We start from the raw sequence: 23320 nt of genomic DNA on the forward strand, positions 1-23320 counted from the left end.
AGAGGCGGGGACTTAGATATTGGGAAACAGAGGCGGGGAATCAGAGGCGGGGAAACAGAGGCGGGGAATCAGATATGGGGAATCAGAGGTGGGGAATCAGAGGCAGGGAATCAGATGTACGGAATCAGAGATGGGGAATCAGAGGCAGGGAATCAGAATCAGAAGCAGGGAATCAGAGGCCGGGAATCAGAGGCCGGAATCAGATGCCGGGAATAAGAGGCCGGGAATCAGAGGTGGGGAATCAGAGGCCGGGAATCAGAGATGGGGATTCAGAGGCGGGGAATGAGATATGGGGAATCAGAGGCGGGGAATCAGAGGCGGGGAAACAGAGGCGGGGAATCAGATATGGGGAATCTGAGGTGGGGAATCAGGTGCGGGGTATCAGTGGCAGGGAATCAGAGGCGGGCAATCAGAGGCCGGGAATCAGAGGCGGTGAATCAGAGGCGGGGAATCAGAGGCATGGAATCGGATGTGCGGAATCAGAGATGGGGAATCAGAGGTGGGGAATCAGAGGCGGTGAATCAGACATGGGTAATCAGAGGCGGGGAATCAGAGGCAGGGAATCAGATGTACGGAATCAGAGATGGGGAATCAGAGGCAGGGAATCAGAATCAGAAGCAGGGAATCAGAGGCCGGGAATCAGAGGCCGGAATCAGATGCCGGGAATAAGAGGCCGGGAATCAGAGGTGGGGAATCAGAGGCCGGGAATCAGAGATGGGGATTCAGAGGCGGGGAATGAGATATGGGGAATCAGAGGCGGGGAATCAGAGGCGGGGAAACAGAGGCGGGGAATCAGATATGGGGAATCTGAGGTGGGGAATCAGGTGCGGGGTATCAGTGGCAGGGAATCAGAGGCGGGCAATCAGAGGCCGGGAATCAGAGGCGGTGAATCAGAGGCGGGGAATCAGAGGCATGGAATCGGATGTGCGGAATCAGAGATGGGGAATCAGAGGTGGGGAATCAGAGGCGGTGAATCAGACATGGGTAATCAGAGGCGGGGAATCAGAGGCAGGAAATCAGACACGGGGAATCAGAGGCGGGGAATCAGAACTGGGGAATTAGATGCAGGGAATCAGAGTTGGGGATTCAGAGGCGGGGAATCAGATATGGGGAAACAGAGGTGGGGAATCAGAGGTGGGCAAATAGAGGCGGGGAATCAGATATGGGGAAACAGAGGCGGGGAATCAGAGGCGTGGAAACAGAGGCGGGGAATCAGATATGGGGAATCAGAGGTGGGGAATCAGAGGTTGGGAATCAGAGGCAGGGATTCAGAGGCTGGGAATCAGATGCAGGGAATCAGATGCGGGGATCAGAGGCGGGGAATCAGAGCTGGGGAATCAGAGGTGGGGAATCAGAGTTGGGGAATCAGAGGCGGGGACTTAGATATGGGGAAACAGAGGCGGGGAATCAGAGGTGGGGAAACAGAGGCGGGGAATCAGACATGGGTAATCAGAGGCGGGGAATCAGAGGCAGGAAATCAGACACGGGGAATCAGAGGCGGGGAATCAGAGCTGGGGAATTAGATGCAGGGAATCAGAGTTGGGGATTCAGAGGCGGGGAATCAGATATGGGGAAACAGAGGTGGGGAATCAGAGGTGGGCAAATAGAGGCGGGGAATCAGATATGGGGAAACAGAGGCGGGGAATCAGAGGCGTGGAAACAGAGGCGGGGAATCAGATATGGGGAATCAGAGGTGGGGAATCAGAGGTTGGGAATCAGAGGCAGGGAATCAGAGGCTGGGAATCAGATGCAGGGAATCAGATGCGGGGATCAGAGGCGGGGAATCAGAGCTGGGGAATCAGAGGTGGGGAATCAGAGTTGGGGAATCAGAGGCGGGGACTTAGATATGGGGAAACAGAGGCGGGGAATCAGAGGCGGCGAAACAGAGGCGGGGAATCGGATATGGGGAATCAGAGGTGGGGAATCAGAGGCAGGGAATTGGATGTGCGGAATCAGAGATGGGCAATCAGAGGCAGGGTATCAGAATCAGAAGCAGGGAATAAGACGCGGGGAATCAGAGGCGGGGAATCAGAGCTGGGGAAGCAGAGGCAGTGAATCTGAGGCGGGGAATCAGAGGCAGGGAATCGGATGTGCGGAATCAGAGATGGGGAATCAGAGGTGGGGAATCAGAGGCAGTGAATCAAACATGGGTAATCAGAGGCGGGGAATCAGAGGCAGGAATTCAGACACGGGGAAACAGAGGCGGGGAATCAGAGGCGGGCAAATAGAGGCGGGGAATCAGATATGGGGAAACAGAGGCGGGGAATCAGAGGCGGGGAAACAGAGGCGGGGAATCAGATATGGGGAATCAGAGGTGGGGAATCAGAAGTTGGGAATCAGAGGCAGGGAATCAGAGGCTGGGAATCAGATGCAGGGAATCAGATGCATGGAATCAGAGGCGGGGAATCAGAGCTGGGGAATCAGAGGTGGGGAATCAAAGTTGGGGAATCAGAGGCGGGGACTTAGATATTGGGAAACAGAGGCGGGGAATCAGAGCGGGGAAACAGAGGCGGGGAATCAGACATGGGTAATCAGAGGCGGGGAATCAGAGGCAGGAAATCAGAAACGGGGAATCAGAGGCGGGGAATCAGAGCTGGGAAATTAAAGGCAGGGAATCAGAATTGGGGATTCAGAGGCGGGGAATCAGATATGGGGAAACAGAGGCGGGGAATCAGAGGCGGGTAAATAGAGGCGGGGAATCAGATATGTGGAAACAGAGGCGGGGAATCAGAGGCGGGGAAACAGAGGCGGGGAATCAGATATGGGGAATCAGAGGTGTTGAATCAGAGGTTGGGAATCAGAGGCAGGGAATCAGAGGCTGGGAATCAGATGCAGGGAATCAGATGTGGGGAATCAGAGGCGGGGAATCAGAGCTGGGGAATCAGAGGTGGGGAATCAAAGTTGGGGAATCAGAGGCGGGGACTTAGATATGGGGAAACAGAGGTGCGGAATCAGAGGCGGGGAATCAGAGGCAGGGATTCGGATGTGCGGAATCAGAGGCGGGGAATCAGAGGCGGGAAAACATAGGTGGGGAATCAGATACGGGGAATCAGAGGTGGGGAATGAGAGGCAGGGAATCAGAGTTGGGGATTCAGAGGCGGGGAATCAGAGCTGGGGAATCGGAGGCAGGGAATCAGAGGCGGGGAATCAGAGGCGGGGAATGAGAGGCAGGGAATCAGATATGGGGATTCAGAGGTGGGGAATCAGAGGTTGGGAATCAGAGGCGGGGAATTAGATATGGGGAAACAGAGGCGGGGAATCAGAGGTGGGGAAACAGAGTTGGGGAATCAGAGGCGGGCAATCAGAGGCGGGGAATCAGAGGCGCAGAAACAGAGGCGGGGTATCAGATATGGGGAATCAGAGGTGGGGAATCAGGGGCGGGGTATCAGAGGCTGGGTATCAGACACGGGGATTCAGAGGCGGGGAATCAGAGATGGGGAATCAGAGGCGGGGAATCAGAGGCGTGGAATCAGAGGCGGGGAATCAGAGGCAGGGATTCGGATGTGCGGAATCAGAGGCGGGGAATCAGAGGCGGGAAAACATAGGTGGGGAATCAGATACGGTGAATCAGAGGTGGGGAATGAGAGGCAGGGAATCAGAGTTGGGGATTCAGAGGCGGGGAATCAGAGCTGGGGAATCGGAGGCAGGGAATCAGAGGCGGGGAATCAGAGGCGGGGAATGAGAGGCAGGGAATCAGATATGGGGATTCAGAGGTGGGGAATCAGAGGTTGGGAATCAGAGGCGGGGAATTAGATATGGGGAAACAGAGGCGGGGAATCAGAGGTGGGGAAACAGAGTTGGGGAATCAGAGGCGGGGAATCAGAGTTGGGGAATCAGAGGTGGGGAATCAGAGGTGGGGAATCAGGGGCGGGGAATCAGAGGTGCGGAAACAGAGGCGGGGAATCAGATATGGGGAATCAGAGGTGGGGAATCAGGGGCGGGGTATCAGAGGCTGGGTATCAGACACGAGGATTCAGAGGCGGGGAATCAGAGATGGGGAATCAAAGTTGGGGAATCAGAGGCGGGGACTTAGATATGGGGAATCAGAGGCTGGGAATCAGATATGGGGAAACAGGGGCGGGGAATCAGTGGCGGGGAAACAGAGGCGGGGAATCAGATATGGGGAATCAGAGGTGTGGAATCAGAGGTTGGGAATCAGAGGCAGGGAATCAGAGGCGGGGAAACAGAGGCGGGGAATCAGATATGGGGAATCAGAGGTGGCGAATCAAAGGCGGTAAAACAGAGATGGGGAATCAGGGCAGGGAATCAGAGGCAGGGAATCAAACACGGGGAATCAGAGCTGGGGAATCAGAGGCGGGGAATTAGAGTTGGGGAATCAGAGGAGGGGAATCAGAGGTGGGGAAACAGAGGCGGGGAATCAGATATGGGGAATCAGAGGCGGGGATTCAGAGGTTGGGAATCAGAGGCAGGGAATCAGAGGCGGGGAATCAGAGGCGGGGAATCAGAGGCAGGGAATCAGATGTGCGGAATCGGAGATGGGGAATCAGAGGCAGGGAATCAGATATGGGGAAACAGAGGCGGGGAATCAGAGGCAGGGAAACAGAGGCGGGGAATCAGATATGGGGAATCAGAGGTGGGGAATCAGAGTTTGGGAATCAGAGGCAGGGAATCAGAGGCTTGGAATCAGATGCAGGGAATCAGATGCGGGGAATCAGAGGCGGGGAATCAAAGCTGGGGAATCAGAGGTGGGGAATCAGAGTTGGGGAATCAGAGGCGGGGACTTAGATATTGGGAAACAGAGGCGGGGAATCAGAGGCGGGGAAACAGAGGCGGGGAATCAGATATGGGGAATCAGAGGTGGGGAATCAGAGGCAGGGAATCAGATGTACGGAATCAGAGATGGGGAATCAGAGGCAGGGAATCAGAATCAGAAGCAGGGAATCAGAGGCCGGGAATCAGAGGCCGGAATCAGATGCCGGGAATAAGAGGCCGGGAATCAGAGGTGGGGAATCAGAGGCCGGGAATCAGAGATGGGGATTCAGAGGCGGGGAATGAGATATGGGGAATCAGAGGCGGGGAATCAGAGGCGGGGAAACAGAGGCGGGGAATCAGATATGGGGAATCTGAGGTGGGGAATCAGGTGCGGGGTATCAGTGGCAGGGAATCAGAGGCGGGCAATCAGAGGCCGGGAATCAGAGGCGGTGAATCAGAGGCGGGGAATCAGAGGCATGGAATCGGATGTGCGGAATCAGAGATGGGGAATCAGAGGTGGGGAATCAGAGGCGGTGAATCAGACATGGGTAATCAGAGGCGGGGAATCAGAGGCAGGAAATCAGACACGGGGAATCAGAGGCGGGGAATCAGAACTGGGGAATTAGATGCAGGGAATCAGAGTTGGGGATTCAGAGGCGGGGAATCAGATATGGGGAAACAGAGGTGGGGAATCAGAGGTGGGCAAATAGAGGCGGGGAATCAGATATGGGTAAACAGAGGCGGGGAATCAGAGGCGTGGAAACAGAGGCGGGGAATCAGATATGGGGAATCAGAGGTGGGGAATCAGAGGTTGGGAATCAGAGGCAGGGAATCAGAGGCTGGGAATCAGATGCAGGGAATCAGATGCGGGGATCAGAGGCGGGGAATCAGAGCTGGGGAATCAGAGGTGGGGAATCAGAGTTGGGGAATCAGAGGCGGGGACTTAGATATGGGGAAACAGAGGCGGGGAATCAGAGGCGGGGAAACAGAGGCGGGGAATCAGACATGGGTAATCAGAGGCGGGGAATCAGAGGCAGGAAATCAGACACGGGGAATCAGAGGCGGGGAATCAGAGCTGGGGAATTAGATGCAGGGAATCAGAGTTGGGGATTCAGAGGCGGGGAATCAGATATGGGGAAACAGAGGTGGGGAATCAGAGGTGGGCAAATAGAGGCGGGGAATCAGATATGGGGAAACAGAGGCGGGGAATCAGAGGCGTGGAAACAGAGGCGGGGAATCAGATATGGGGAATCAGAGGTGGGGAATCAGAGGTTGGGAATCAGAGGCACGGAATCAGAGGCTGGGAATCAGATGCAGGGAATCAGATGCGGGGATCAGAGGCGGGGAATCAGAGCTGGGGAATCAGAGGTGGGGAATCAGAGTTGGGGAATCAGAGGCGGGGACTTAGATATGGGGAAACAGAGGCGGGGAATCGGAGGCGGGGAAACAGAGGCGGGGAATCGGATATGGGGAAACAGAGGCGGGGAATCAGAGGCGGGTAAATAGAGGCGGGGAATCAGATATGGGGAAACAGAGGCGGGGAATCAGAGGCGGGGAAACAGAGGCGGGGAATCAGATATGGGGAATCAGAGGTGGGGAATCAGAGGTTGGGAATCAGAGGCAGGGAATCAGAGGCTGGGAATCAGATGCAGGGAATCAGATGCGGGGAATCAGAGGCGGGGAATCAGAGCTGGGGAATCAGAGGTGGGGAATCAAAGTTGGGGAATCAGAGGCGGGGACTTAGATATGGGGAAACAGAGGTGCGGAATCAGAGGCGGGGAATCAGAGGCAGGGATTCGGATGTGCGGAATCAGAGGCGGGGAATCAGAGGCGGGAAAACATAGGTGGGGAATCAGATACGGGGAATCAGAGGTGGGGAATGAGAGGCAGGGAATCAGAGTTGGGGATTCAGAGGTGGGGAATCAGAGCTGGGGAATCGGAGGCAGGGAATCAGAGGCGGGGAATCAGAGGCGGGGAATGAGAGGCAGGGAATCAGATATGGGGATTCAGAGGTGGGGAATCAGAGGTTGGGAATCAGAGGCGGGGAATTAGATATGGGGAAACAGAGGCGGGGAATCAGAGGTGGGGAAACAGAGTTGGGGAATCAGAGGCGGGGAATCAGAGTTGGGGAATCAGAGGTGGGGAATCAGAGGTGGGGAATCAGGGGCGGGGAATCAGAGGTGCGGAAACAGAGGCGGGGAATCAGATATGGGGAATCAGAGGTGGGGAATCAGGGGCGGGGTATCAGAGGCTGGGTATCAGACACGAGGATTCAGAGGCGGGGAATCAGAGATGGGGAATCAAAGTTGGGGAATCAGAGGCGGGGACTTAGATATGGGGAATCAGAGGCTGGGAATCAGATATGGGGAAACAGGGGCGGGGAATCAGTGGCGGGGAAACAGAGGCGGGGAATCAGATATGGGGAATCAGAGGTGTGGAATCAGAGGTTGGGAATCAGAGGCAGGGAATCAGAGGCGGGGAAACAGAGGCGGGGAATCAGATATGGGGAATCAGATGTGGCGAATCAAAGGCGGTAAAACAGAGATGGGGAATCAGGGCAGGGAATCAGAGGCAGGGAATCAAACACGGGGAATCAGAGCTGGGGAATCAGAGGCGGGGAATTAGAGTTGGGGAATCAGAGGAGGGGAATCAGAGGCGGGGAAACAGAGGCGGGGAATCAGATATGGGGAATCAGAGGCGGGGAATCAGAGGTTGGGAATCAGAGGCAGGGAATCAGAGGCGGGGAATCAGAGGCGGGGAATCAGAGGCAGGGAATCAGATGTGCGGAATCGGAGATGGGGAATCAGAGGCAGGGAATCAGAGGCGGGGAATCAGAGGTGGGGAATCAGAGGCCGGGAATCAGATATGGGGAAAAAGAGGCGGGGAATCAGAGGCAGGGAAACAGAGGCAGGGAATCAGATATGGGGAATCAGAGGTGGGGAATCAGAGTTTGGGAATCAGAGGCAGGGAATCAGAGGCTTGGAATCAGATGCTGGGAATCAGATGCGGGGAATCAGAGGCGGGGAATCAAAGCTGGGGAATCAGAGGTGGGGAATCAGAGTTGGGGAATCAGAGGCGGGGACTTAGATATTGGGAAACAGAGGCGGGGAATCAGAGGCGGGGAAACAGAGGCGGGGAATCAGATATGGGGAATCAGAGGTGGGGAATCAGAGGCAGGGAATCAGATGTACGGAATCAGAGATGGGGAATCAGAGGCAGGGAATCAGAATCAGAAGCAGGGAATCAGAGGCCGGGAATCAGAGGCCGGAATCAGATGCCGGGAATAAGAGGCCGGGAATCAGAGGTGAGGAATCAGAGGCCGGGAATCAGAGATGGGGATTCAGAGGCGGGGAATGAGATATGGGGAATCAGAGGCGGGGAATCAGAGGCGGGGAAACAGAGGCGGGGAATCAGATATGGGGAATCTGAGGTGGGGTATCAGGTGCGGGGTATCAGTGGCAGGGAATCAGAGGCGGGCAATCAGAGGCCGGGAATCAGAGGCGGTGAATCAGAGGCGGGGAATCAGAGGCATGGAATCGGATGTGCGGAATCAGAGATGTGGAATCAGAGGTGGGGAATCAGAGGCGGTGAATCAGACATGGGTAATCAGAGGCGGGGAATCAGAGGCAGGAAATCAGACACGGGGAATCAGAGGCGGGGAATCAGAACTGGGGAATTAGATGCAGGGAATCAGAGTTGGGGATTCAGAGGCGGGGAATCAGATATGGGGAAACAGAGGTGGGGAATCAGAGGTGGGCAAATAGAGGCGGGGAATCAGATATGGGGAAACAGAGGCGGGGAATCAGAGGCGTGGAAACAGAGGCGGGGAATCAGATATGGGGAATCAGAGGTGGGGAATCAGAGGTTGGGAATCAGAGGCAGGGAATCAGAGGCTGGGAATCAGATGCAGGGAATCAGATGCGGGGATCAGAGGCGGGGAATCAGAGCTGGGGAATCAGAGGTGGGGAATCAGAGTTGGGGAATCAGAGGCGGGGACTTAGATATGGGGAAACAGAGGCGGGGAATCAGAGGCGGGGAAACAGAGGCGGGGAATCAGACATGGGTAATCAGAGGCGGGGAATCAGAGGCAGGAAATCAGACACGGGGAATCAGAGGCGGGGAATCAGAGCTGGGGAATTAGATGCAGGGAATCAGAGTTGGGGATTCAGAGGCGGGGAATCAGATATGGGGAAACAGAGGTGGGGAATCAGAGGTGGGCAAATAGAGGCGGGGAATCAGATATGGGGAAACAGAGGCGGGGAATCAGAGGCGTGGAAACAGAGGCGGGGAATCAGATATGGGGAATCAGAGGTGGGGAATCAGAGGTTGGGAATCAGAGGCACGGAATCAGAGGCTGGGAATCAGATGCAGGGAATCAGATGCGGGGATCAGAGGCGGGGAATCAGAGCTGGGGAATCAGAGGTGGGGAATCAGAGTTGGGGAATCAGAGGCGGGGACTTAGATATTGGGAAACAGAGGCGGGGAATCAGAGGCGGGGAAACAGAGGCGGGGAATCAGATATGGGGAATCAGAGGTGGGGAATCAGAGGCAGGGAATCAGATGTACGGAATCAGAGATGGGGAATCAGAGGCAGGGAATCAGAATCAGAAGCAGGGAATCAGAGGCCGGGAATCAGAGGCCGGAATCAGATGCCGGGAATAAGAGGCCGGGAATCAGAGGTGAGGAATCAGAGGCCGGGAATCAGAGATGGGGATTCAGAGGCGGGGAATGAGATATGGGGAATCAGAGGCGGGGAATCAGAGGCGGGGAAACAGAGGCGGGGAATCAGATATGGGGAATCTGAGGTGGGGTATCAGGTGCGGGGTATCAGTGGCAGGGAATCAGAGGCGGGCAATCAGAGGCCGGGAATCAGAGGCGGTGAATCAGAGGCGGGGAATCAGAGGCATGGAATCGGATGTGCGGAATCAGAGATGTGGAATCAGAGGTGGGGAATCAGAGGCGGTGAATCAGACATGGGTAATCAGAGGCGGGGAATCAGAGGCAGGAAATCAGACACGGGGAATCAGAGGCGGGGAATCAGAACTGGGGAATTAGATGCAGGGAATCAGAGTTGGGGATTCAGAGGCGGGGAATCAGATATGGGGAAACAGAGGTGGGGAATCAGAGGTGGGCAAATAGAGGCGGGGAATCAGATATGGGGAAACAGAGGCGGGGAATCAGAGGCGTGGAAACAGAGGCGGGGAATCAGATATGGGGAATCAGAGGTGGGGAATCAGAGGTTGGGAATCAGAGGCAGGGAATCAGAGGCTGGGAATCAGATGCAGGGAATCAGATGCGGGGATCAGAGGCGGGGAATCAGAGCTGGGGAATCAGAGGTGGGGAATCAGAGTTGGGGAATCAGAGGCGGGGACTTAGATATGGGGAAACAGAGGCGGGGAATCAGAGGCGGGGAAACAGAGGCGGGGAATCAGACATGGGTAATCAGAGGCGGGGAATCAGAGGCAGGAAATCAGACACGGGGAATCAGAGGCGGGGAATCAGAGCTGGGGAATTAGATGCAGGGAATCAGAGTTGGGGATTCAGAGGCGGGGAATCAGATATGGGGAAACAGAGGTGGGGAATCAGAGGTGGGCAAATAGAGGCGGGGAATCAGATATGGGGAAACAGAGGCGGGGAATCAGAGGCGTGGAAACAGAGGCGGGGAATCAGATATGGGGAATCAGAGGTGGGGAATCAGAGGTTGGGAATCAGAGGCACGGAATCAGAGGCTGGGAATCAGATGCAGGGAATCAGATGCGGGGATCAGAGGCGGGGAATCAGAGCTGGGGAATCAGAGGTGGGGAATCAGAGTTGGGGAATCAGAGGCGGGGACTTAGATATGGGGAAACAGAGGCGGGGAATCGGAGGCGGGGAAACAGAGGCGGGGAATCGGATATGGGGAATCAGAGGTGGGGAATCAGAGGCAGGGAATTAGATGTGCGGAATCAGAGATGGGCAATCAGAGGCAGGGTATCAGAATCAGAAGCAGGGAATAAGACGCGGGGAATCAGAGGCGGGGAATCAGAGCTGGGGAAGCAGAGGCAGTGAATCTGAGGCGGGGAATCAGAGGCAGGGAATCGGATGTGCGGAATCAGAGATGGGGAATCAGAGGTGGGGAATCAGAGGCAGTGAATCAAACATGGGTAATCAGAGGCGGGGAATCAGAGGCAGGAATTCAGACACGGGGAAACAGAGGCGGGGAATCAGAGGCGGGCAAATAGAGGTGGGGAATCAGATATGGGGAAACAGAGGCGGGGAATCAGAGGCGGGGAAACAGAGGCGGGGAATCAGATATGGGGAATCAGAGGTGGGGAATCAGAAGTTGGGAATCAGAGGCAGGGAATCAGAGGCTGGGAATCAGATGCAGGGAATCAGATGCATGGAATCAGAGGCGGGGAATCAGAGCTGGGGAATCAGAGGTGGGGAATCAAAGTTGGGGAATCAGAGGCGGGGACTTAAATATTGGGAAACAGAGGCGGGGAATCAGAGCGGGGAAACAGAGGCGGGGAATCAGACATGGGTAATCAGAGGCGGGGAATCAGAGGCAGGAAATCAGAAACGGGGAATCAGAGGCGGGGAATCAGAGCTGGGAAATTAAAGGCAGGGAATCAGAGTTGGGGATTCAGAGGCGGGGAATCAGATATGGGGAAACAGAGGCGGGGAATCAGAGGCGGGTAAATAGAGGCGGGGAATCAGATATGGGGAAACAGAGGCGGGGAATCAGAGGCGGGGAAACAGAGGCGGGGAATCAGATATGGGGAATCAGAGGTGGGGAATCAGAGGTTGGGAATCAGAGGCAGGGAATCAGAGGCTGGGAATCAGATGCAGGGAATCAGATGCGGGGAATCAGAGGCGGGGAATCAGAGCTGGGGAATCAGAGGTGGGGAATCAAAGTTGGGGAATCAGAGGCGGGGACTTAGATATGGGGAAACAGAGGTGCGGAATCAGAGGCGGGGAATCAGAGGCAGGGATTCGGATGTGCGGAATCAGAGGCGGGGAATCAGAGGCGGGAAAACATAGGTGGGGAATCAGATACGGGGAATCAGAGGTGGGGAATCAGAGGCGGGGACTTAGATATTGGGAAACAGAGGCGGGGAATCAGAGGCGGGGAAACAGAGGCGGGGAATCAGATATGGGGAATCAGAGGTGGGGAATCAGAGGCAGGGAATCAGATGTACGGAATCAGAGATGGGGAATCAGAGGCAGGGAATCAGAATCAGAAGCAGGGAATCAGAGGCCGGGAATCAGAGGCCGGAATCAGATGCCGGGAATAAGAGGCCGGGAATCAGAGGTGGGGAATCAGAGGCCGGGAATCAGAGATGGGGATTCAGAGGCGGGGAATGAGATATGGGGAATCAGAGGCGGGGAATCAGAGGCGGGGAAACAGAGGCGGGGAATCAGATATGGGGAATCTGAGGTGGGGAATCAGGTGCGGGGTATCAGTGGCAGGGAATCAGAGGCGGGCAATCAGAGGCCGGGAATCAGAGGCGGTGAATCAGAGGCGGGGAATCAGAGGCATGGAATCGGATGTGCGGAATCAGAGATGGGGAATCAGAGGTGGGGAATCAGAGGCGGTGAATCAGACATGGGTAATCAGAGGCGGGGAATCAGAGGCAGGAAATCAGACATGGGGAATCAGAGGCGGGGAATCAGAACTGGGGAATTAGATGCAGGGAATCAGAGTTGGGGATTCAGAGGCGGGGAATCAGATATGGGGAAACAGAGGTGGGGAATCAGAGGTGGGCAAATAGAGGCGGGGAATCAGATATGGGTAAACAGAGGCGGGGAATCAGAGGCGTGGAAACAGAGGCGGGGAATCAGATATGGGGAATCAGAGGTGGGGAATCAGAGGTTGGGAATCAGAGGCAGGGAATCAGAGGCTGGGAATCAGATGCAGGGAATCAGATGCGGGGATCAGAGGCGGGGAATCAGAGCTGGGGAATCAGAGGTGGGGAATCAGAGTTGGGGAATCAGAGGCGGGGACTTAGATATGGGGAAACAGAGGCGGGGAATCAGAGGCGGGGAAACAGAGGCGGGGAATCAGACATGGGTAATCAGAGGCGGGGAATCAGAGGCAGGAAATCAGACACGGGGAATCAGAGGCGGGGAATCAGAGCTGGGGAATTAGATGCAGGGAATCAGAGTTGGGGATTCAGAGGCGGGGAATCAGATATGGGGAAACAGAGGTGGGGAATCAGAGGTGGGCAAATAGAGGCGGGGAATCAGATATGGGGAAACAGAGGCGGGGAATCAGAGGCGTGGAAACAGAGGCGGGGAATCAGATATGGGGAATCAGAGGTGGGGAATCAGAGGTTGGGAATCAGAGGCACGGAATCAGAGGCTGGGAATCAGATGCAGGGAATCAGATGCGGGGATCAGAGGCGGGGAATCAGAGCTGGGGAATCAGAGGTGGGGAATCAGAGTTGGGGAATCAGAGGCGGGGACTTAGATATGGGGAAACAGAGGCGGGGAATCGGAGGCGGGGAAACAGAGGCGGGGAATCGGATATGGGGAATCAGAGGTGGGGAATCAGAGGCAGGGAATTAGATGTGCGGAATCAGAGATGGGCAATCAGAGGCAGGGTATCAGAATCAGAAGCAGGGAATAAGACGCGGGGAATCAGAGGCGGGGAATCAGAGCTGGGGAAGCAGAGGCAGTGAATCTGAGGCGGGGAATCAGAGGCAGGGAATCGGATGTGCGGAATCAGAGATGGGGAATCAGAGGTGGGGAATCAGAGGCAGTGAATCAAACATGGGTAATCAGAGGCGGGGAATCAGAGGCAGGAATTCAGACACGGGGAAACAGAGGCGGGGAATCAGAGGCGGGCAAATAGAGGTGGGGAATCAGATATGGGGAAACAGAGGCGGGGAATCAGAGGCGGGGAAACAGAGGCGGGGAATCAGATATGGGGAATCAGAGGTGGGGAATCAGAAGTTGGGAATCAGAGGCAGGGAATCAGAGGCTGGGAATCAGATGCAGGGAATCAGATGCATGGAATCAGAGGCGGTGAATCAGAGCTGGGGAATCAGAGGTGGGGAATCAAAGTTGGGGAATCAGAGGCGGGGACTTAAATATTGGGAAACAGAGGCGGGGAATCAGAGCGGGGAAACAGAGGCGGGGAATCAGACATGGGTAATCAGAGGCGGGGAATCAGAGGCAGGAAATCAGAAACGGGGAATCAGAGGCGGGGAATCAGAGCTGGGAAATTAAAGGCAGGGAATCAGAGTTGGGGATTCAGAGGCGGGGAATCAGATATGGGGAAACAGAGGCGGGGAATCAGAGGCGGGTAAATAGAGGCGGGGAATCAGATATGGGGAAACAGAGGCGGGGAATCAGAGGCGGGGAAACAGAGGCGGGGAATCAGATATGGGGAATCAGAGGTGGGGAATCAGAGGTTGGGAATCAGAGGCAGGGAATCAGAGGCTGGGAATCAGATGCAGGGAATCAGATGCGGGGAATCAGAGGCGGGGAATCAGAGCTGGGGAATCAGAGGTGGGGAATCAAAGTTGGGGAATCAGAGGCGGGGACTTAGATATGGGGAAACAGAGGTGCGGAATCAGAGGCGGGGAATCAGAGGCAGGGATTCGGATGTGCGGAATCAGAGGCGGGGAATCAGAGGCGGGAAAACATAGGTGGGGAATCAGATACGGGGAATCAGAGGTGGGGAATGAGAGGCAGGGAATCAGAGTTGGGGATTCAGAGGTGGGGAATCAGAGCTGGGGAATCGGAGGCAGGGAATCAGAGGCGGGGAATCAGAGGCGGGGAATGAGAGGCAGGGAATCAGATATGGGGATTCAGAGGTGGGGAATCAGAGGTTGGGAATCAGAGGCGGGGAATTAGATATGGGGAAACAGAGGCGGGGAATCAGAGGTGGGGAAACAGAGTTGGGGAATCAGAGGCGGGGAATCAGAGTTGGGGAATCAGAGGTGGGGAATCAGAGGTGGGGAATCAGGGGCGGGGAATCAGAGGTGCGGAAACAGAGGCGGGGAATCAGATATGGGGAATCAGAGGTGGGGAATCAGGGGCGGGGTATCAGAGGCTGGGTATCAGACACGAGGATTCAGAGGCGGGGAATCAGAGATGGGGAATCAAAGTTGGGGAATCAGAGGCGGGGACTTAGATATGGGGAATCAGAGGCTGGGAATCAGATATGGGGAAACAGGGGCGGGGAATCAGTGGCGGGGAAACAGAGGCGGGGAATCAGATATGGGGAATCAGAGGTGTGGAATCAGAGGTTGGGAATCAGAGGCAGGGAATCAGAGGCGGGGAAACAGAGGCGGGGAATCAGATATGGGGAATCAGATGTGGCGAATCAAAGGCGGTAAAACAGAGATGGGGAATCAGGGCAGGGAATCAGAGGCAGGGAATCAAACACGGGGAATCAGAGCTGGGGAATCAGAGGCGGGGAATTAGAGTTGGGGAATCAGAGGAGGGGAATCAGAGGCGGGGAAACAGAGGCGGGGAATCAGATATGGGGAATCAGAGGCGGGGAATCAGAGGTTGGGAATCAGAGGCAGGGAATCAGAGGCGGGGAATCAGAGGCGGGGAATCAGAGGCAGGGAATCAGATGTGCGGAATCGGAGATGGGGAATCAGAGGCAGGGAATCAGAGGCGGGGAATCAGAGGTGGGGAATCAGAGGCCGGGAATCAGATATGGGGAAAAAGAGGCGGGGAATCAGAGGCAGGGAAACAGAGGCAGGGAATCAGATATGGGGAATCAGAGGTGGGGAATCAGAGTTTGGGAATCAGAGGCAGGGAATCAGAGGCTTGGAATCAGATGCTGGGAATCAGATGCGGGGAATCAGAGGCGGGGAATCAAAGCTGGGGAATCAGAGGTGGGGAATCAGAGTTGGGGAATCAGAGGCGGGGACTTAGATATTGGGAAACAGAGGCGGGGAATCAGAGGCGGGGAAACAGAGGCGGGGAATCAGATATGGGGAATCAGAGGTGGGGAATCAGAGGCAGGGAATCAGATGTACGGAATCAGAGATGGGGAATCAGAGGCAGGGAATCAGAATCAGAAGCAGGGAATCAGAGGCCGGGAATCAGAGGCCGGAATCAGATGCCGGGAATAAGAGGCCGGGAATCAGAGGTGAGGAATCAGAGGCCGGGAATCAGAGATGGGGATTCAGAGGCGGGGAATGAGATATGGGGAATCAGAGGCGGGGAATCAGAGGCGGGGAAACAGAGGCGGGGAATCAGATATGGGGAATCTGAGGTGGGGTATCAGGTGCGGGGTATCAGTGGCAGGGAATCAGAGGCGGGCAATCAGAGGCCGGGAATCAGAGGCGGTGAATCAGAGGCGGGGAATCAGAGGCATGGAATCGGATGTGCGGAATCAGAGATGTGGAATCAGAGGTGGGGAATCAGAGGCGGTGAATCAGACATGGGTAATCAGAGGCGGGGAATCAGAGGCAGGAAATCAGACACGGGGAATCAGAGGCGGGGAATCAGAACTGGGGAATTAGATGCAGGGAATCAGAGTTGGGGATTCAGAGGCGGGGAATCAGATATGGGGAAACAGAGGTGGGGAATCAGAGGTGGGCAAATAGAGGCGGGGAATCAGATATGGGGAAACAGAGGCGGGGAATCAGAGGCGTGGAAACAGAGGTGGGGAATCAGATATGGGGAATCAGAGGTGGGGAATCAGAGGTTGGGAATCAGAGGCAGGGAATCAGAGGCTGGGAATCAGATGCAGGGAATCAGATGCGGGGATCAGAGGCGGGGAATCAGAGCTGGGGAATCAGAGGTGGGGAATCAGAGTTGGGGAATCAGAGGCGGGGACTTAGATATGGGGAAACAGAGGCGGGGAATCAGAGGCGGGGAAACAGAGGCGGGGAATCAGACATGGGTAATCAGAGGCGGGGAATCAGAGGCAGGAAATCAGACACGGGGAATCAGAGGCGGGGAATCAGAGCTGGGGAATTAGATGCAGGGAATCAGAGTTGGGGATTCAGAGGCGGGGTATCAGATATGGGGAAACAGAGGTGGGGAATCAGAGGTGGGCAAATAGAGGCGGGGAATCAGATATGGGGAAACAGAGGCGGGGAATCAGAGGCGTGGAAACAGAGGCGGGGAATCAGATATGGGGAATCAGAGGTGGGGAATCAGAGGTTGGGAATCAGAGGCAGGGAATCAGAGGCTGGGAATCAGATGCAGGGAATCAGATGCGGGGATCAGAGGCGGGGAATCAGAGCTGGGGAATCAGAGGTGGGGAATCAGAGTTGGGGAATCAGAGGCGGGGACTTAGATATGGGGAAACAGAGGCGGGGAATCAGAGGCGGGGAAACAGAGGCGGGGAATCGGATATGGGGAATCAGAGGTGGGGAATCAGAGGCAGGGAATTAGATGTGCGGAATCAGAGATGGGCAATCAGAGGCAGGGTATCAGAATCAGAAGCAGGGAATAAGACGCGGGGAATCAGAGGCGGGGAATCAGAGCTGGGGAAGCAGAGGCAGTGAATCTGAGGCGGGGAATCAGAGGCAGGGAATCGGATGTGCGGAATCAGAGATGGGGAATCAGAGGTGGGGAATCAGAGGCAGTGAATCAAACATGGGTAATCAGAGGCGGGGAATCAGAGGCAGGAATTCAGACACGGGGAAACAGAGGCGGGGAATCAGAGGCGGGCAAATAGAGGCGGGGAATCAGATATGGGGAAACAGATGCGGGGAATCAGAGGCGGGGAAACAGAGGCGGGGAATCAGATATGGGGAATCAGAGGTGGGGAATCAGAGGTTGGGAATCAGAGGCAGGGAATCAGAGGCTGGGAATCAGATGCAGGGAATCAGATGCGTGGAATCAGAGGCGGGGAATCAGAGCTGGGGAATCAGAGGTGGGGAATCAAAGTTGGGGAATCAGAGGCGGGGACTTAGATATTGGGAAACAGAGGCGGGGAATCAAAGCGGGGAAACAGAGGCGGGGAATCAGACATGGGTAATCAGAGGCGGGGAATCAGAGGCAGGAAATCAGAAACGGGGAATCAGAGGCGGGGAATCAGAGCTGGGAAATTAAAGGCAGGGAATCAGAGTTGGGGATTCAGAGGCGGGGAATCAGATATGGGGAAACAGAGGCGGGGAATCAGAGGCGGGTAAATAGAGGCGGGGAATCAGATATGGGGAAACAGAGGCGGGGAATCAGAGGCGGGGAAACAGAGGCGGGGAATCAGATATGGGGAATCAGAGGTGGGGAATCAGAGGTTGGGAATCAGAGGCAGGGAATCAGAGGCTGGGAATCAGATGCAGGGAATCAGATGCGGGGAATCAGAGGCGGGGAATCAGAGCTGGGGAATCAGAGGTGGGGAATCAAAGTTGGGGAATCAGAGGCGGGGACTTAGATATGGGGAAACAGAGGTGCGGAATCAGAGGCGGGGAAACAGAGGCAGGGAATTAGATGTGCGGAATCAGAAATGGGGAATCAGAGGCAGGGAATCAGAATCAGAAGCAGGGAATCAGAGGTCGGGAATCAGAGGCCGGAATCAGATGCCAGGAATAAGAGGCCGGGAATCAGAGTCCGCGAATCAGAGTCCGGGAATCAGAGATGGGGAATCAGAGGCGGGGAGTGAGATATGGGGAATCAGAGGTGGGGAATCACAGGCGGGGAAACAGAGGCGAGGAATCAGATATGGGGAATCAGAGGTGGCGAATCAAAGGCGGTGAATCAGAGATGGGGAATCAGAGGCGGGGAATGAGAGAAAGGGAATCAAACACGGGGAATCAGAGGCGGGGAATCAGAGCTGGGTTATCAGAGGCGGGGAATCAGAGTTGGGGAATCAGAGGCGGGGAATCAGAGCTGGGGAATCAGAGGTGGGGAATCAGAGGCAGGGAATCGGATGTGCGGAATCAGAGATGGGGAATCAGAGGTGGGAATTTCAGAGGCGGGGAATCAGAGATGGGGATTCAGAGGCGGGGAATCAGAGGCAGGGAATCAGACGCGGGGAATCAGAGGCGGGGAATCAGAGTCCAGGAATCAGAGGCGGGGAATCAGAGTTTGGGAATCAGAGGCAGGGAATCAAACACGGTGAATCAGAGGCAGGGAATCAGAGCTGGAGAATCAGAGGCGGGGAATCAGAGGTGGGGAATCAGGGGCGGGGAATCAGTGGCAGGGAATCAGAGGCGGGGAAACAGAGGCAGGGAATCAGAGGCAGGGAATCAGACACGGGGAATCAGAGGCGGGGAATCAGAGATGGGGAATCAGAGGCAGTGAATCAGAGGCAGGGAATCGGATGCCGGGAATCAGAGGCGGGGAATCAGAGCTGGGGAATCAGAGGCCGGGAATCAGAGTTGGGGAATCAGAGGCGGGGAATCAGATATGGAGAATCAGAGGTGGGGAAACAGGGGCGGGGAATCAGTCTCAGGGAATCAGAGAAGGGGAATCAGAGGCGGGGAATCAGAGGCAGGGAATCAGACACGTGGAATCAGAGGCGGGGAATCAGGGATGGGGAATCAGAGGCTGGTAATCAGAGGTGGGGAATCAGAGTCCGGGAATCAGAGATGGGGAATCAGAGGCGGGGAATCAGATATGGGGAATCAGAGGCGGGGAATCACAGGCGGGGAAACAGAGGCGGTGAATCAGATATGGCGAATCAGTGGTGGCGAATCAGAGGTAGAGGATCAGAGATGGTGAAGCAGAGGTGGGGAATCAGATGTGATGAATAAGAGATGGGGAATCAGAGGCGGGGTATCAGAGGCGGAAATCAGATATGGGGAAACAGAGGCGGGGAATCAGAGGCAGGGAAACAGAGGCGGGGAATCTGATATGGGGAATCAGAGGTGGCGAATGAAAGGCGGTGACTCAGAGATGGGGAATCAGAGGCGGGGAATCAGAGTTGGGGAATCAGAGGCGGGGAATCAGATATGGGGAAACAGAGGTGGGGAATCAGAGGCAGGGAAACAGAGGTGGGGAATCAGATATGGGGAATCAGAGGTGGGGAATCAGAGGTTGGGAAACAGAGGCAGGGAATCAGAGGTGGGGAGTCAGAGGTGGGGAATCAGAGGCAGGGAATCAGATGTGCGGAATCAGAGATGGGGAATCAGAGGCAGCGAATCAGAGGCGGGGAACCAGAGGCGGGGAATCAGAGGCCAGGTATCAGAACCGGGAATGAGAGGCCGGGAATCAGAGGCCGGGAATCAGAGGCCGGGAATCAGAGATGGGGAATCAGAGGCGGGGAATCAAACACGGGGAATCAGAGCTGGGGAATTAGAGGCGGGGAATCAGAGTTGGGGAATCAGAGGCGGGGAATCAGATATGGGGAAACAGAGGCGGGGAATCAGAGGCGGGCAATCAGAGGCGGGGAATCAGAGGCGCAGAAACAGAGGCGGGGTATCAGATATGGGGAATCAGAGGTGGGGAATCAGGGGCGGGGTATCAGAGGCTGGGTATCAGACACGGGGATTCAGAGGCGGGGAATCAGAGATGGGGAATCAGAGGCGGGGAATCAGAGGCAGGGAATCAGATATGGGGAATCAGAGGTGGCGAATCAAAGGCGGTGAAACAGAGATTGGGAATCAGGGCAGGGAATCAGAGGCAGGGAATCAAACACGGGGAATCAGAGCTGGGGAATCAGAGGCGGGGAATTAGAGTTGGGGAATCAGAGGAGGGGAATCAGAGGCGGGGAAACAGAGGCGGGGAATCAGATATGGGGAATCAGAGGTGGGGAATCAGAGGTTGGGAATCAGAGGCAGGGAATCAGAGGCGGGGAATCAGAGGCAGGGAATCAGAGGCAGGGAATCAGATGTGCGGAATCGGAGATGGGGAATCAGAGACAGGGAATCAGAGGCGGGGAATCAGAGGTGGGGAATCAGAGGCCGGGAAACAGATATGGGGAAACAGAGGCGGGGAATCAGAGGCGGGAAAACAGAGGCGGGGAATCAGATATGGGGAATCAGAGGTGGGGAATCAGAGGTTGGGAATCAGAGGCAGGTAATCAGAGGCTTGGAATCAGATGCAGGGAATCAGATGCGGGGAATCAGAGGCGGGGAATCAGAGCTGGGGAATCAGAGGTGGGGAATCAGAGTTGGGGAATCAGAGGCGGGGACTTAGATATTGGGAAACAGAGGCGGGGAATCAGAGGCGGGGAAACAGAGGCGGGGAATCAGATATGGGGAATCAGAGGTGGGGAATCAGAGGCAGGGAATCAGATGTACGGAATCAGAGATGGGGAATCAGAGGCAGGGAATCAGAATCAGAAGCAGGGAATCAGAGGCCGGGAATCAGAGGCCGGAATCAGATGCCGGGAATAAGAGGCCGGGAATCAGAGGTGGGGAATCAGAGTCCGGGAATCAGAGATGGGGATTCAGAGGCGGGGAATGAGATATGGGGAATCAGAGGCGGGGAATCAGAGGCGGGGAAACAGAGGCGGGGAATCAGATATGGGGAATCAGAGGTGGGGAATCAGGGGCGGGGTATCAGTGGCAGGGAATCAGAGGCGGGAAATCAGAGGCCGGGAATCAGAGGCGGTGAATCAGAGGCGGGGAATCAGATATGGGGAATCAGAGGTGGGGAATCAGGGGCGGGGTATCAGTGGCAGGGAATCAGAGGCGGGAAATCAGAGGCCGGGAATCAGAGGCGGTGAATCAGAGGCGGGGAATCAGAGGCAGGGAATCGGATGTGCGGAATCAGAGATGGGGAATCAGAGGTGGGGAATCAGAGGCGGTGAATCAGACATGGGTAATCAGAGGCGGGGAATCAGAGGCAGGAAATCAGACACGGGGAATCATTGGCGGGGAATTAGAGCTGGGGAATTAGATGCAGGGAATCAGAGTTGGGGATTCAGAGGCGGGGAATCAGATATGGGGAAATAGAGGTGGGGAACCAGAGGTGGGCAAATAGAGGCGGGGAATCTGATATGGGGAAACAGAGGCGGGGAATCAGAGGCGTGGAAACAGAGGCGGGGAATCAGATATGGGGAATCAGAGGTGGGGAATCAGAGGTTGGGAATCAGAGGCAGGGAATCAGAGGCTGGGAATCAGATGCAGGGAATCAGATGCGGGGATCAGAGGCGGGGAATCAGAGCTGGGGAATCAGAGGTGGGGAATCAGAGTTGGGGAATCAGAGGCGGGGACTTAGATATGGGGAAACAGAGGCGGGGAATCAGAGGCCGGAAACAGAGGCGGGGAATCAGATATTGTGAATCAGAGGTGGGGAATCAGAGGCAGGGAATCAGATGTGCGGAATCAGAGATGGGGAATCAGAGGCAGGGAATCAGAATCAGAAGCAGGGAATAAGACGCGGGGAATCAGAGGCGGGGAATCAGAGCTGGGGAAGCAGAGGCAGTGAATCAGAGGCGGGGAATCAGAGGCAGGGAATCGGATGTGCGGAATCAGAGATGGGGAATCAGAGGTGGGGAATCAGAGGCGGTGAATCAGACATGGGTAATCAGAGGCGGGGAATCAGAGGCAGGAAATCAGACACGGGGAATCAGAGGCGGGGAATCAGAGATGGGAAATTAGAGGCAGGGAATCAGAGTTGGGGATTCAGAGGCGGGGAATCAGATATGGGGAAACAGAGGAGGGGAATCAGAGGCGGGCAAATAGAGGCGGGGAATCAGATATGGGGAAACAGAGGCGGGGAATCAGAGGCGGGGAAACAGAGGCGGGGAATCAGATATGGGGAATCAGAGGTGGGGAATCAGAGGTTGGGAATCAGAGGCAGGGAATCAGAGGCTGGGAATCAGATGCAGGGAATCAGATGCGGGGTATCAGAGGCGGGGAATCAGAGCTGGGGAATCAGAGGTGGGGAATCAGAGTTGGGGAATCAGAGGCGGGGACTCAGATATGGGGAATCAGAGGCGGGGAATCAGATATGGGGAAACAGGGGCGGGGAATCAGTGGCTGGGAAACAGAGGCGGGGAATCAGATATGGGGAATCAGAGGTGTGGAATCAGAGGTTGGGAATCAGAGGCAGGGAATCAGAGGCGGGGAAACAGAGGCGGGGAATCAGATATGGGGAATCAGAGGTGGCGAATCAAAGGCGGTGAAACAGAGATGGGGAATCAGGGCAGGGAATCAGAGGCAGGGAATCAAACACGGGGAATCAGAGCTGGGGAATCAGAGGCGGGGAATTAGAGTTGGGGAATCAGAGGAGGGGAATCAGAGGCGGGGAAACAGAGGCGGGGAATCAGATATGGGGAATCAGAGGTGGGGAATCAGAGGTTGGGAATCAGAGGCAGGGAATCAGAGGCGGGGAATCAGAGGCAGGGAATCAGAGGCAGGGAATCAGATGTGCGGAATCGGAGATGGGGAATCAGAGGCAGGGAATCAGAGGCGGGGAATCAGAGGTGGGGAATCAGAGTTGGGGAATCAGAGGCGGGGAATCAGATATGGGGAATCAGAGGTGGGGAATCAGAGGTTGGGAATCAGAGGCAGGTAATCAGAGGCTTGGAATCAGATGCAGGGAATCAGATGCGGGGAATCAGAGGCGGGGAATCAGAGCTGGGGAATCAGATGTGGGGAATCAGAGTTGGGGAATCAGAGGCGGGGACTTAGATATTGGGAAACAGAGGCGGGGAATCAGAGGCGGGGAAACAGAGGCGGGGAATCAGATATGGGGAATCAGAGGTGGGGAATCAGAGGCAGGGAATCAGATGTACGGAATCAGAGATGGGGAATCA

The sequence above is a fragment of the Narcine bancroftii genome, chromosome 2 (genome assembly GCF_036971445.1).
Source record: "Narcine bancroftii isolate sNarBan1 chromosome 2, sNarBan1.hap1, whole genome shotgun sequence".
In the NCBI taxonomy this organism is placed as follows: domain Eukaryota; kingdom Metazoa; phylum Chordata; class Chondrichthyes; order Torpediniformes; family Narcinidae; genus Narcine; species Narcine bancroftii.